This window comes from Sceloporus occidentalis, unplaced genomic scaffold (assembly GCF_023333645.1).
Source record: "Sceloporus occidentalis isolate IW3139 unplaced genomic scaffold, rSceOcc1.0.p SCAF_18, whole genome shotgun sequence".
Lineage (NCBI taxonomy): Eukaryota > Metazoa > Chordata > Lepidosauria > Squamata > Phrynosomatidae > Sceloporus > Sceloporus occidentalis.
This window is the reverse complement of record NW_028316998.1, coordinates 12,705,309-12,718,885: the sequence shown is the minus strand read 5'-3', so window position 1 is coordinate 12,718,885 and position 13,577 is coordinate 12,705,309. Positions and strand designations below refer to the sequence as shown.

The 13,577-nt window shown below is 38.1% G+C and overlaps 1 pseudogene; it reads right to left on the bottom strand.

The window, feature by feature from the left end:
* Nucleotides 1-9,294: 9,294 nt before the first annotated feature.
* Nucleotides 9,295-10,020, bottom strand: LOC149302667 (tubulin polyglutamylase ttll6 pseudogene; annotated as a pseudogene).
* Nucleotides 10,021-13,577: the final 3,557 nt, after the last annotated feature.

The following is a 13,577-nucleotide window of genomic DNA, read 5'->3' as shown; positions in this document are numbered from 1 at the left end:
GGAAGTAAAAAGTAGTGCATTGCAGAACTAAAAGGCAAGGACGCCCCGGCGCAAACCAACTCACTCGGGTACTCAGTGCCGCCTCAAGTATATCAATAGGTAGAACAAGTGAGTCGTGCTCCAATCAAATGGATTGGATGCAAGGAAATAAACCAAATACAATTTGAGCCAATTATCCTTTAAAAATGAATATAACTGTCCCTTTACTTACAATAATAAAAGATCTTTTGGAGAGGCCAAGATAAATAAGCATGCTTTCTCTTTGTTTTTATGTGGCTAGAATGTGTGTTAGCAGTTCACATTTGCTTTTCTTTTGATGACTTTGTTTGTCCTGTCTCTCATCAGAACTTATGCCATCAGAAGGATAAGAGATGCTTTCAGGGAGAAGAAAAATGTACACAATTTTCAAGAAGTACAGACCTTAGTCCACCGTGCCAAAGAAAACCTGGACGTAATACGTCGCCAGGTAAGTCTTGATTTTTCACCTACACAAAAATAATTAGCATTTTTTAAATCAAATCATATCTTATCTTGTAGAAGACTAAAACTATATTCCCTACTTTATTGTATTTTAACGCTACCTTTTGTAAAGAGGGAAGACTACGTAGTAAAGCCCTGCTAATCTGTTTCTGGATGTTGGCACAGGGAATCCATTCAGCCTGTGGGCTCAGCTTTGCGTCAGCCTGCTGTTTTTAGATGCAATCAACACTTAGCAGAACTTGTTAATTTGCTTTGAAGTGTCCTGTTGAATCAGCATCGGCCAAGTCTTCAATTAACCTTATATATGATTCCGCATAGAAGTATATTGAGTTTAATATTATTTCACTCCACAGACATCAATAGTAAATCAACAATAGGTGAGTTCTGACTTCATCAGAAAACATCTGTAGTAATGTATGGATATTTGACGTCACTATACAGAGTACGGTGGTTAGAAAAGTAAAAAAAGAGCCCAAGGTGTTCGGCCAGGAAACGCTTTCATCAGGGAATAACCTTGCTAGAGGGGAGCATGCTTTATATAGCAATCGTATGGTTAGCAAATTAGTCCAATATTCTTCCCATCTTACAAGCAGTCTGTACGTAGTAACGTAATATGTCTCTGAACATCTTTAGTCAGCCTTTAAAGGGAAATATGTACAAAAATACACACAAAGCTTACCAAAGCCCCAACTAGCTACATGATTAATTTGAATACAAATTAGCTCCACCTAACATGAGTCCTCACTCCCCAACAAATCAACCCCTAAAACTCCAATGACTTAGCCATAAAGGCCATTCACCCCCTAAAAGGTCTTGTAGGGAAAATAACTGCACATTCGTATAAAAAGCAGCTATCAAAGACCTGACCAAATATCAATGATGTATCACTCGCTCCAAATTATACCCCGTTATTTTCCGCTCGGTGGCAGAAGCCAAGAAATGTTGAGTATCAATTCTCTTGCACTTCCAGCTCCAAAAGGAACATGCAGACACAAAAGAAGAGGTAGGCTCATCCTTCTAATCTTTAAACAACACAGCGGTTTCACCGGCCAATTCATAAGCTCTGAATCAAAACCAAATTCCATTTTTTGAGCAACATCTGGAAAAAAAATCCATCAAAGAAAGGCCTGTGATACTGGCGACTGATTTAAATTAGTCAATGGACTGCTCCCAAGGCGTACTTTCCTCTGTGGACCTTCCCACGAACACAAAGCAGCTAATCACAAAACTCCTATGATTTAATGTTGGAACATGCCCTGCAAGATATACGGAAATGCTAAAATCCAGACTCCTTAGACTATACCTTTTATTCTGACGTACACAACGAATAAATCTTTACAAATTCTAAAACCTTTCAGACAACACAAGAAGCAAAACTTGGCCAGATAACATGATCCGAGCATGCTAGACCTCCAGATCACACTAGAAAGCTAACTAAATGAGTACTTTATGGACAACGACAACGGCCAACGTCCCATTACAACAATCTGGTTGGCCAATAAGGCAGTGATTAGGGACCTGATAATACAGCGAGGAGCCAAACTTAAGAAGAAGAAAAGGAGTCACAGAAAGGTTCATAAATTTAAAACCTGTCCCAACAATTATAAACGTACTTCACAGAAAGGGAAGAAAGTCACAGAAAGAGAATTAAAAGCAGCCAAACCCAAACTAGCAACATTAAGACTAGCAAACAAGCAGAAAAATGCAAAATCTCATGCACAAATACTACAGACAAAGTAATAAAGCAGGGAAGATGCAGGCAAACAAATTAAGAAAAAGATAAACGCAATCCAGAATTCCTTATATTCACTCAAAGAAGATCTCCAAACTGCAGAACCCAAAGGACATAAACAATGAGGTGGCAAACTAATACCAAAAGCTTTACAACCTTAAGGATGATCACACTGCTGCCCAACCTAATAAACGTCTTTAAATCCGTCTTCCCGACTAACCTGGCGTCCAGGTGGGTTTTGTGCCTGGAAGACAGGCGTCAGACAGTATGCACACATTTATCGACATAACACACATCATAAACAAGCAACGCCAACCATCACTCTTCTTATCGCTAGACGCAGAAAAAGGGGTTCAATAGGCTCAATATATGGAAAAAAGTTACAAAAATTTGGTTTCCCAGACACTATTTTCACGACAATCAAGGCCTCACTAAAATATCGAACATAGGCTTCTCGTTGGATCCCTCCACAATAACAAATACTACCTGTATTTGCCAAACAGCCTTTTCTCTACCATTTAATTTGTGCTTGCTTTGGAACCATTGCCCTACAAAATCAGGAGCGACTCCACAATCCATGGTATCCATCATCATTAAAAGGAATTTAAAATATGGCTATTTGCGGACGACATCCAACTAAACCAACCTTCCTCCTCCTTAAAGGGCTTGCAAAATATTCTCGAAGAATGCACTTCAGTATCATATCACAAAATTAGGCAAAACGCAGACCCTACTGTTCCACGTATCAGAAAAAGATCTATACATGTCCAACTGGAGATCTGAATCAGTATCCTGTCTGTGTATACAACGTTCCTAAAACCCAGCACAATTTCTCTAAACTTTGGAAGAACATTAAAATTCAACTAAAGGAGATGGCTAAATTGGAGATCTCGTGGGTGGGCAGAATAGCCACGATTAAAATGGCTGTGATTCCTAAATTCCTATAACTTTTCAGGACCCTCCCTGTCAAAGTAAAATACTCAGACCTGGAGGAATTCCATGAAGACCTCAAAATGAACGTCACCTTCTCAGGCAAACAATGGCAGAGCGCAGTCATAAATATCCTTGGATCCTCAAAAAGAGGAAGCTAACAGAAAAGTACGGTACTTTTTCATTGGTACCTAATCCCAGCCAGAATCAAACAAATCTTGCTGCAGTTCACGGATAGTTGCTGGAGAGGTTGCTACACATTTGGTGGCAATGCGGCTGCATAGGCCTTTTTTGGAAAGAAGTCTTCAGCCTACTTCAGGAGGTAACAGGCTTCCAGTTGAAGATATTCTGGACACGCTAACCTTGCATATACTATCTCATACCTAAAGCTTATCTTAAACATTACCATCTCAGCTAAATCTCCTACTTCACCCAAACTCGCAGAGTCCAGCGCCCATGTGGAATCAACTAAAGCGCACAAACATTATGTTGTTAGAGCACTCAACAACATACAAACACGCGTTAAAGTCTAGGAAGCCTAGAACGAGTGCATATAGGCTCCTGGAAACGTCCACACATGAAAAAAATCCATAGGAGCATATGGTCATCCCTCTTTTCCCCCTTACCCTCCTCACCCTACCCAACACCTAACAATATGTTTGATTCAGAGTTTTTTTATTATTTTTTTGCCACAGTTCAGTAACAAATTTACAGTCGGTGTAATCACAAAAATACATATAGCCCCAAGTATTATTAGACCCATTAAAAACAAGAGGGCTCGCGTCGGCTGAGAGGAAAAGCCTTAGGCTTTTACAAATATGGACGCTGTAAAGCCTGTGGGGATTAAGGGAGAAAAGTTACTGATTTTATTTCTAGAACCACAGGAAAAACTTATAAAATAAGGAACTTTATAAACTACAATACTTTATATGTTTTTACCTTATTGAGTGTGGCTGTGGTGTGCAGTATGTGGTGCAAACTAAGAGACCACTTAAGGTTAGAAATTTGGAACATGTTGACCTGATTGCAAAGAATGTGAGAAATATGTGGTGGATAAATTAAAGTTTATGGGAATAGAAACTGTCCCGAATTCTTGGGGGAGGGGGGATTGATCTAGAAGGCTCCAACAAAGGTTTAGTAGAGGTGTTGAGTCATTTCATTATACTGTGTATGGATTGCTTGTAAGATGGGAAGAATATTGGACTGCTACCTAAAGCATGCTCTCATCTAGTAAGGTTATTCCCCTATGAAACTGTTTCCTGGACAAAACACGTTGGGCTCTTTTTTGGACTTTCCAGTCCACCGTATTCTTGTATAGTGACGCCAGTGTCCAGAAGTATCCGATGCGCGTTGGGCTACAGTGGTTTTCACCACAGAGACAGGAGGGCTGTGAGGACATTTTTATGATTAATAAAGCCTTTTTTATTGAAGTTTTTTTTGCTCTGTGAAAGCGGATCATAAATTTATGGTGGCAGTTATTCCACTGAGCTATATATCCTTGCTCTAAGTTATAGGAGCTGGATATTGGCTGGATCTGCCCAGCCACATGTTGCATGAGCATAAAAACACAGCATGCAGCTGTGTGTATCCATCCATCTTTTTCTCTCTATTTCTTTTATCTTTCTTTTCTCTCTTTCTTCTCTCTTCTGCCTCTTAATCATCTCTATCTTCCTTCATCTCCTTTCATTTCTCTCACACTCTTTCTTCTCTCATTTTCTTTCTAGCAACCTCACACCCAATACTATACAGCAGCCCCTTCCTGTCCTGCACACAACACCGCCCTGCAACGCATTCTCCCTTACAGCACACAATGAAATGCATCAGGATCTCCCTCCCTGCATACAACATGATTCACATTGGTGAAAGCACGATTCAGCTGGCCCATGTTTTTTTCCTGCATACCAGACCTGGAAGGTTTACTCTCCCTCATTCCCTGCATGTAACTCAGTTGAGCAAGTTCTTCTTCATTCTTGATCCAGCATGTCCTCCCTTCCTATGCATAACATAATCCTACCTCCAAACCATACCTCACACAATATGAGAAGGGCAGAGCCTTAGTGCGTGGGGGGGAGGGGTGTTTGGGGGAAAGCTGGGCGGGGCATACTGCAAATGTGATGCCCAGCATTACTAGTAATTCTCTGGGTGACAAACATATATATATATATATATATATATATATATATATATATATATATTATATAATTCCACATAAAGAGTCTAAAGACAGAGTTCTTGTAATACAAATGCCTGCCAAGAATTGTGTGACTTATAAAGGGCTACTAATATTTAATATTCAAAGAGAAAACAATGTCGCTTGTTAGTGTACTCATACAGTCTCTAATACATGGGCTGGCAAAATGTTTTTTCATGTTATTTGGAGACTCTCGAATGCAGTTGACAGCAAGTGTATGCTGCAGAGGCAATATCCAGTCTGTAACGACAATATACAAACTCCTGTCACCACAGGTACGGATGAGAATGTATGTGTAGATCACTAGCACATTATTAAAAGAAAAATAAACGTTCTATGTTAGCTTCTAGTACTTCAGCAATGTCCTCAACCGTTTGTTATACTTGCTGCTGCCATAGTGGAAACACTTTAATGGCAATCCTACTATCACTGAAGCAGTCATCTATTCATATAGAGCACAGTTGTAGTACCAATCCTGAGCCACAATTAAAGAGAAAGATCAAGTGATTGCTGGATTCCTGTTTGTGCAATGCACAGCTTATTATAATGGTGTAAGTGCACAATGAAAGCAACGAAAACCTATATATTAGTAGTTAAATTTGAAATATATCTAGGTTCTAAATAATATTTAAAAAAAACAAGACTAAGAAATGTGTGATATGGCTTATCTTTTTATGTTTTTTTGGCAGTAGCTGTATACATTTTTGGTTTTCCCAAATATAAATGTGTTGAATTTTTTTCATATTGGTCCTGTATATTACAGAAATATAAATCCAAGCGTCCGTTAATTTAGAATACGGGACGTTCCTTTGGCTCATGGATCCTTAGCCTTCTGAATGAGTACTGAAGTGCTTTTGTCAGTTGAATGGATAACAAGGCTCAGCTGTAAATGGATTGTGAAACTGTTAAATTATTAGTACTGTGTACAGTTTACCTGCTGTGCAAAAAACCCACAAATTTATCATTTGAAATGATTTAGCTGAAGTACAATATGTATTTGCTGAACTACTGGGAAAAAGTATCAGTAAGGGTATGTAACGCCCATTTTTCCTGCATACTATAAGACATTTCCCAGCTTATGTCTTTGCTTCATCGTGATGGGATTTGCAGACAAGTATATTTCCCATGAAACTGTCACTGCCACATTATGCTTTTCCAAGGTGTCCTGGTGGTGGCTGTCACATACCAAGGTCTATTTCTGGTCTCTATTCAAGTTTCCGACACCCTCAGTCTGTTGCTTTGAATGATGTGTGCATCCGGTAATTGGAGCAAAAGAGGATGCCGCAACTAAAGAACAGTTTCCACAAATAACAGGGAGAAAACCACTTTGAGGTACGCCAGGGCATCTCTTGCCATGGGGACTGTGGTTAAGAGAGCCAGAAGAAATATCAGATGGTATCTTGTATCTTTCTGTTGAGCCTAGTTTTTAGCACTGGAGAGACTCCTCTGGCTGTCACATGTTAGCTCACTGATAGCAGTAGTTGCCTATTCTGTGGTGTGCATGCCTCCCAGCACAATACTGGGGTGATGCAGGTGCTCCTGTTACTGACTGCGGATGAGTACTAGCATATGATGTTTAGTCCCTCGATCTTAAATTAAGTACGGGAAGAACAGTTACACTTTCTATTCCTGACAAACTACCAGTTGGCAAGTAAAGTGTGGCCTTTTTCTGTATTGCTAATGCAACTAGAAGGAGGACAAGTTGGAGGACTCATTGGTACTTGATATGTGACGGGCTTTTTTTTTTTTTTTTAGAGCTGGTTCTCCTCATATTATGTCTTATTCACTCTTTTCTTCATCCCAAAGAGAATGTACGTTGTCTTTTGTATTAGATAAAGCTCGTCCAATTGATGTCTAACACACTCTGCTCTTGCATTTGAAGTAGTGGTTTCCTTGAACAGAGAGCCCCTGGTTTTAAATAACTTGCCATACTGCTCAGCTTTGTCCTCATATTTCTCTACCTGTTCCAGACAAGCAGTCTGGTTGTTAACCCCTTAAGGACCGGGCTAATTTTTTCGTTTTGTACCCTGTGGGACCGAGGCTGTTTTAATACTTTTGTGGTGCTTGTGTTCAGCTGTAATTTTCTCCTCACCCATTTAGTGTACCCACATAAGTTATATATTGTTTTTTTCAGGACAAGATGGGCTTTCTTCAGATACCATTATTTTGATCGTATCATCTTATTTACTATAAAAAGAATAAAAAAAACATGGTGAAAAATTTAAAAAAAACCCACATTTTATGACTTTTATTTGAAAAATCTTTTACTCACCTAAAAAAGCAAGTAAAAAAACTAGCTAAATAGATTCTACTACTTGTCCTGAGTTTAGAAATACCCAATGTTTTTGTTTTTTTGCTGTTTTTTGTAAGTTATAGGGCAATAAGTACAAGCAGCGTTTTATGATTTCCAAACCTTTTTTAAAAAATCTGGTCAGTCTGCCTCCATCTCCTCTTTGGAACATCTTTGAAGCAGGTTAACTCAATTTAACCCCATTCAAACCATATATTTTTAAAAACTAGACACCCCAGGGTATTTCAAATGCTGTTATTTTAACCCTTTCCATGCAACAGTTATACAACTACTCAAACTTTGTAATAGTAATTTTTTTTCCACACAAATTGTACTTTAGTTATAGATATACAGGTTCTGGTATATGTCATTGTCAAACAACACCCCAATGTGTGTTCAGGAACATCTCCTGAGTACAGCGATACCCCACATGCATGGGTTTGTCAGATTGTTTGGCTGGTAAAAGGCTACTTTTGGGGCATGCGTAATTCAGGTGGTCATTTGGTCATTCTGCCTCCATCTCCTCTTTGGAATATCTTTGAATCTGGTTAACTCAATTTAACCCCGTCAAACCATATATTTTTGAAAACTAGACACCCCAGGGTATTCAAATTGCTGTTATTTTAACCCTTTCCATGCACCAATTATACAACTACACTTTGTCAAACTTTGTAATAGTAATTTGTTTTATTTATTTTTTTAACACAAATTGTACTTTAGTTATAGATATACAGGTTCTGGTATATGTCACTGTCAAACAACACCCCAATGTGTGTTCAGGAACATCTCCTGAGTGCAATGATACCCGACATGCATGGGTTTGTCGTGTTGTTTGAGATTTAAAATGCCACATTTGGGAAGTGCGCTTTTTTTCTCCATTTTGGTCAGTCTGTACCTATGCCCTATCTTTGAGCTCTGCCACTCCAATTTACCCCATCAGCCATTTTTTTTTATATTAGACACCCCTTGGGTATTTGAAGTGCTTTTATTTTAACTCTTTGTTGAGATTTTTGAGAAATTTTAGCGCTCAAAATAATAAACTTTATTCTTTTATTTTATTTTTGTAATACTTTTTTTATATTTTTTTTTACACATTTTGCTGGTACTGGATGGTTCATCTAGTGACATCACTGCATAGTTATTTTTAAATGTTAGCATTTTTTTTTCCCATTTTTTTTATTTTATTATTTTTTGAATATTTTACTAATCACATTGTGATTAGAAAGCTGGGCTCCATTGACTTGCATGGTTGAGTGCAGTACCTGTATTCAACCTGCAAGTGGAGCCAGAGTTCTCTAGAGGGTCTGGAGACCGTCTAGCGAACTCTTTCATCTTTATTGTTTTTTTTCCCGGCAGCTGAGGTAAGTGTTGATCGCCTCCTAAACGCTTTTAAAACAGGCGTCCGCCGCCATACAATGTATGGCGGCTGTTGACGCCCCGGGGAGGGGCCAGACATGGCCCCCGATGCCGACTCGGCCTTGCTGAATGCCTCGACATCGAGGCATTACAGTAACGCCGTTTAAGCGAAGAAAGTGATCGTTGATCACTTTCTAAGCTTATTTAATTTTTTGACGGTTCAGGACCGTCAAAGGTTTTTAAGCGACCGTTTTTCCATGACGGTCCTGAACTGGCAAAGGTCGTTAAGGGGTTAAACAGTTTCTCTCACCTTGCTTACTTCGGGAGGTCCCATTGTAATAAACATTCATTAACTCTGCATTCTTCCTCATCAACCTTTCTTTTTCCACAGACGGGAAGTGTGATCAAAATAAGGGTGTCTTTCAGAAGTGTGTACTTGACCTCTTTATCAAACCGCGAGTCTGTGGTAAAACTTGGGGAGTCATTCACTTCTAGTAGCCTTGACTTCCACTTGTTATCTAAAATGATGTCAAACCAAAGGATTGCGAAGCAGTTGCTACCAGCAGCATAGTATTGAAAGCATGTTTGATTCTTGTGCCTCAAGATCAGTTGTGCTGAAATCAGGGACTTGGTGATCACATCTTTGATATCTCTCCATAGCTTTATCATATCATACTCCTGATTTTCCAGCCAACTTTTCAGTGTTGAAAGTTTCCTTTTACTTCCTACCAAATAATCTCTGATACAGACATTATCCAGCTTTGAGTGACCGGGTTCGGTATAGCTTGTGCTTGTGAAACGTACAATACCCTCATTATAGATAAATAACGAAAAAGTGACAAGAACATAGATCCGATGATCGCATTTAAATTCATCAATGAGGACTGGCTTGGAAGGACACAGCTTACAGATCATGTCATTAACATTTTTTATGTCCATCACATTGCGGGACAAGAAAATACCTTTGCCTTGGCAGCCCCTGTCTGGCTTGCAGATATAGGTCTGTCTTTTTCTTGTGCCACCGTAGAAATCAGCTGGCATACACCATGTCCGCGGGAAGATGTATTCCACAGAAAAAGCCCGTTCATATTCCTGACCAATAGTCTTTCCTGCATATCTCACTCATTCCTGGAAAGAGGTTAATTATTTGAAATCTATTCATGTCCATGATCCGTTTCCATGACACCAGTATACTGTACATTCTTCATCACCCCTGACCTTTAAATTCAGAAAGTCGGACAGCCCAACTGACACTCTGACTTTTCAGTCGGTAAAATTGATTCTAGCCTTATTCAACTTAAGTTTTTTCTTCTTTTTTTTTACGGACACACCACCTGCTGTTGTCAAATGTCAATCAATTTCTTTGTGAATGCATTCTAGTATATTATGGTCTTTATTTTCACTGTCAGAATTGAGAGATTCTTGTCCAACATCAACGGTTTCCTCAAGAGAGTTATACTGCACCTGTTCCACGCTCTTTTCTGTCTCATGATTCATTATCTGGCCAGGTACACCTGAATAAACCTTTATTTTACCTGGCAACACTAAAGCTGGAAAACTACGACACACAAGAATATTAAAGTGTTCCAGACTAAAATAACTAAAATATTGGATAAAATACATAAAATTGGTTAGGATTAATTAATTTGTGTGCAATGGCCAGGTATGTCATGAAAAGATGCTAACACATGCAGGACCTTGTACATTATTGGTTAAATCGCTCCCTTGTCGCTGAGAGCACGGGAGTGCAGGGATGTCTTAACACGATTGTAGGCCCTGGGCAAAGCAATGCAGAGGGGTTGCTACCCCCCAAAAAAACATGATGTGAGGTGAGACTTAAATCAACAGAAACATACGCATATTTGTGTACATGTAAGGGAAAGCAGGGAAGGACTACCTGCTTTGAGTCTCTGTGCAAGGATGTGATGTTGCGCAGTGGATGCCCATACACACACACACACATGGATGGGCAGGCATGTTTAATGGCAGTGTGTGTGTAAGGACAGTGTGTGTGTGTACGGGCAGGCATGTGTAGAGGAGTTTGTGTATATATGTGTGCATGTATATGGGCAGTGAATAAGTGTGTGTGTGTGTAAGGACAGGTCTGTATAAGGACAATGTATTTGTTTATATGGGTATGGGCAGGTGTATGTAATGAAGAAAGTGATGTAGATCTTTATAATCTCTGATAATCTCCAGGGTGTTGTATTTTAGCTATTTTTGTGTATAGCCTTATCTTCCCTGGATAGTATCGATAATTTTTACTGATTTATCATCCTCCGCAGACCTTTTTGCTTTAATTTGTACATCTCTCAGGTCCGGTAAATCTTCAATATACAGCCTTAAAATCCTTAAAGACTGGAACCATTCTTCTTATAATACCTCTAATTGACTCTGCGTATAACATTTAAGCCTCCTTAACCTTTTTCTAATTGTATAATCTCTTGCCCTTTTTCTTTTTAATTCCAGATATCTTAGATATAAAATATCAATAACATGACACAACTATGGGCACCAAATTTGCCCCCAGCTATGCCAATTTATTTATGGCACCCTGGGAAGACAGTTATGTAAATACAGCTCAGCTACTTGGGGCAAATCTGGTGACCTATAAAAGATACATAGATGACAGGTTTTTTATTTGAAGTGGCACTACTGATGAACTTAACACCCTCTTGTCCACATTTAATAACCCTTCTGGTATTAAAAATGTATGTTGAGAATTCTAAATTAAAATACCAAGACCTTTTTAAACCAGTAGATGTAAATATCTACATTTATTTCAACAGTTGTCATCATATCCCTTGGCTCAGAAATGCTCGAAAAAGCCAATTTATTAGAATAAGAAGAAACTCTACTGACAAAAAAATATATTACGCAAGCCCAAAAAGTAAAAAATTCCTCCATTGAAAAGAAGTATGACGAATTACATTTGTATTATGTGAAGTGGCTTTGAAAGAACAGAAATATATTCTATAACCTACAGATGTTCCGAAATATTCCTCTTATTTTAAATTATAACGGAACAGGTGTGATGATTTGAGGGACATTTTGGAAGAACGACCTAATATCATTTTCAGAGGGGGACCTAAAATTAAAGATAAATTAGGCCTTAAAAGATAAAAAAAAACAAAAAACAACATAATAAAAAATCTTTTTTTTACAAGGCACAAGTGGGTTTTTTTTATGTGGCTATTGTTTAGCTTGTAGGACTGTAAATAAGACAAATAATAAGATGACAGACTGTATGTCTAATGTTACTAAAAAGGAATATAGCATTAGAAAACAGATTACATGTCATTCAAAGACATTCTGATCCATTCAAGATGGGTATTGGATTTTTATTTCTTCTATTATATATTTTTTCAATTATTATTTGTGGGTACGCAGATACTCTTTTGTAATGTCTGATTGACTTTTGGGGCAATTGGGGAGTTTGTTCTTGTGTTTTTGCGGTACCTCTGCACACAAGTGTGTTGCTAGATTTTGACACACATATTGTGCTTCACCTGTTTCTGCTTTAGATAAAATATCTTCTAATTACTACCTTCAAAGTTTCCAGTAAGTATTGGATTTTTTTGTTGGAATTTATAATCGCATATGTTTTTTAAAACCTCACAACAGTCATCTGTCACGGAAGGTTGTTTAAGCCATTTATATTGCAGTTTCCAAGTGCTTATTCGAGGACAGCATTTCAAACTCAATGAAACAGGAGAGTAATCAGAAATAGCCCTTGAAAGGTAGTTAACCTTATCACTCCCACCAAAGTTTTAGATATCATTGCCAAATCAATTTTTGATATTGCATTATAAAAATCTTTTTTTAAAGGATCTCACAATATCAATTAAATTCAAATAAAATTCCTTAAATTCTGCCAATTTACTTTTCTGAGATTGCACTGACACATTAAAACTGTTAAAGCTGTGAACCTAACCTAATTTTAAAGTAACCTAAACAAATAATTTCAACTACAGAATTAAGAACTACAAAGCCCTCTGCCAATGCTTTACTATGAAATGGAGGCGGAATACATACAGCAATTATACAAGCATTTCCTTCAAAAAGCCTACAGTCCAAACGTATACATCTACCCTTACTGTCAACTTTGAAATTAGTTAAAGTAAATTGTAGTTTCTTATGTATCAAGATTGACACATCCCTAGAAAAAGATGAATAAACTGAATTAAAATGATAATGTATTTCCTTGGAGATATGTCTCTTCAATTTGTCATTCATACCTCTGACATGAATAATTGTCAAATCATTAGCCATATCAAAGTAAGCTTAACAAAAAGGAACCAAGACTTTTTTTCGCTCCATCCATGCCCCCTGAACGAATTGATTATGAGCAGCGAGAACAAAGAAAATAACTCCAGATCATTATATTACAATTATTTATATAGCGCCAGCAGATTATGTAGCACTTTACAAACCGGTCTGTAGGAAAAACTTAAAATTGCAAACAATAACAAACCATTGCAAAAGGAGAAGAGGTCCCTGCTCTTGCAAGCTTACAATCTAGTCGGTCGATAGAGAAGTGAAACGGTAGGAGAGGACTGCTTGGATGAGTTGATCTAGTCTAGCTGTTGATATTGTTG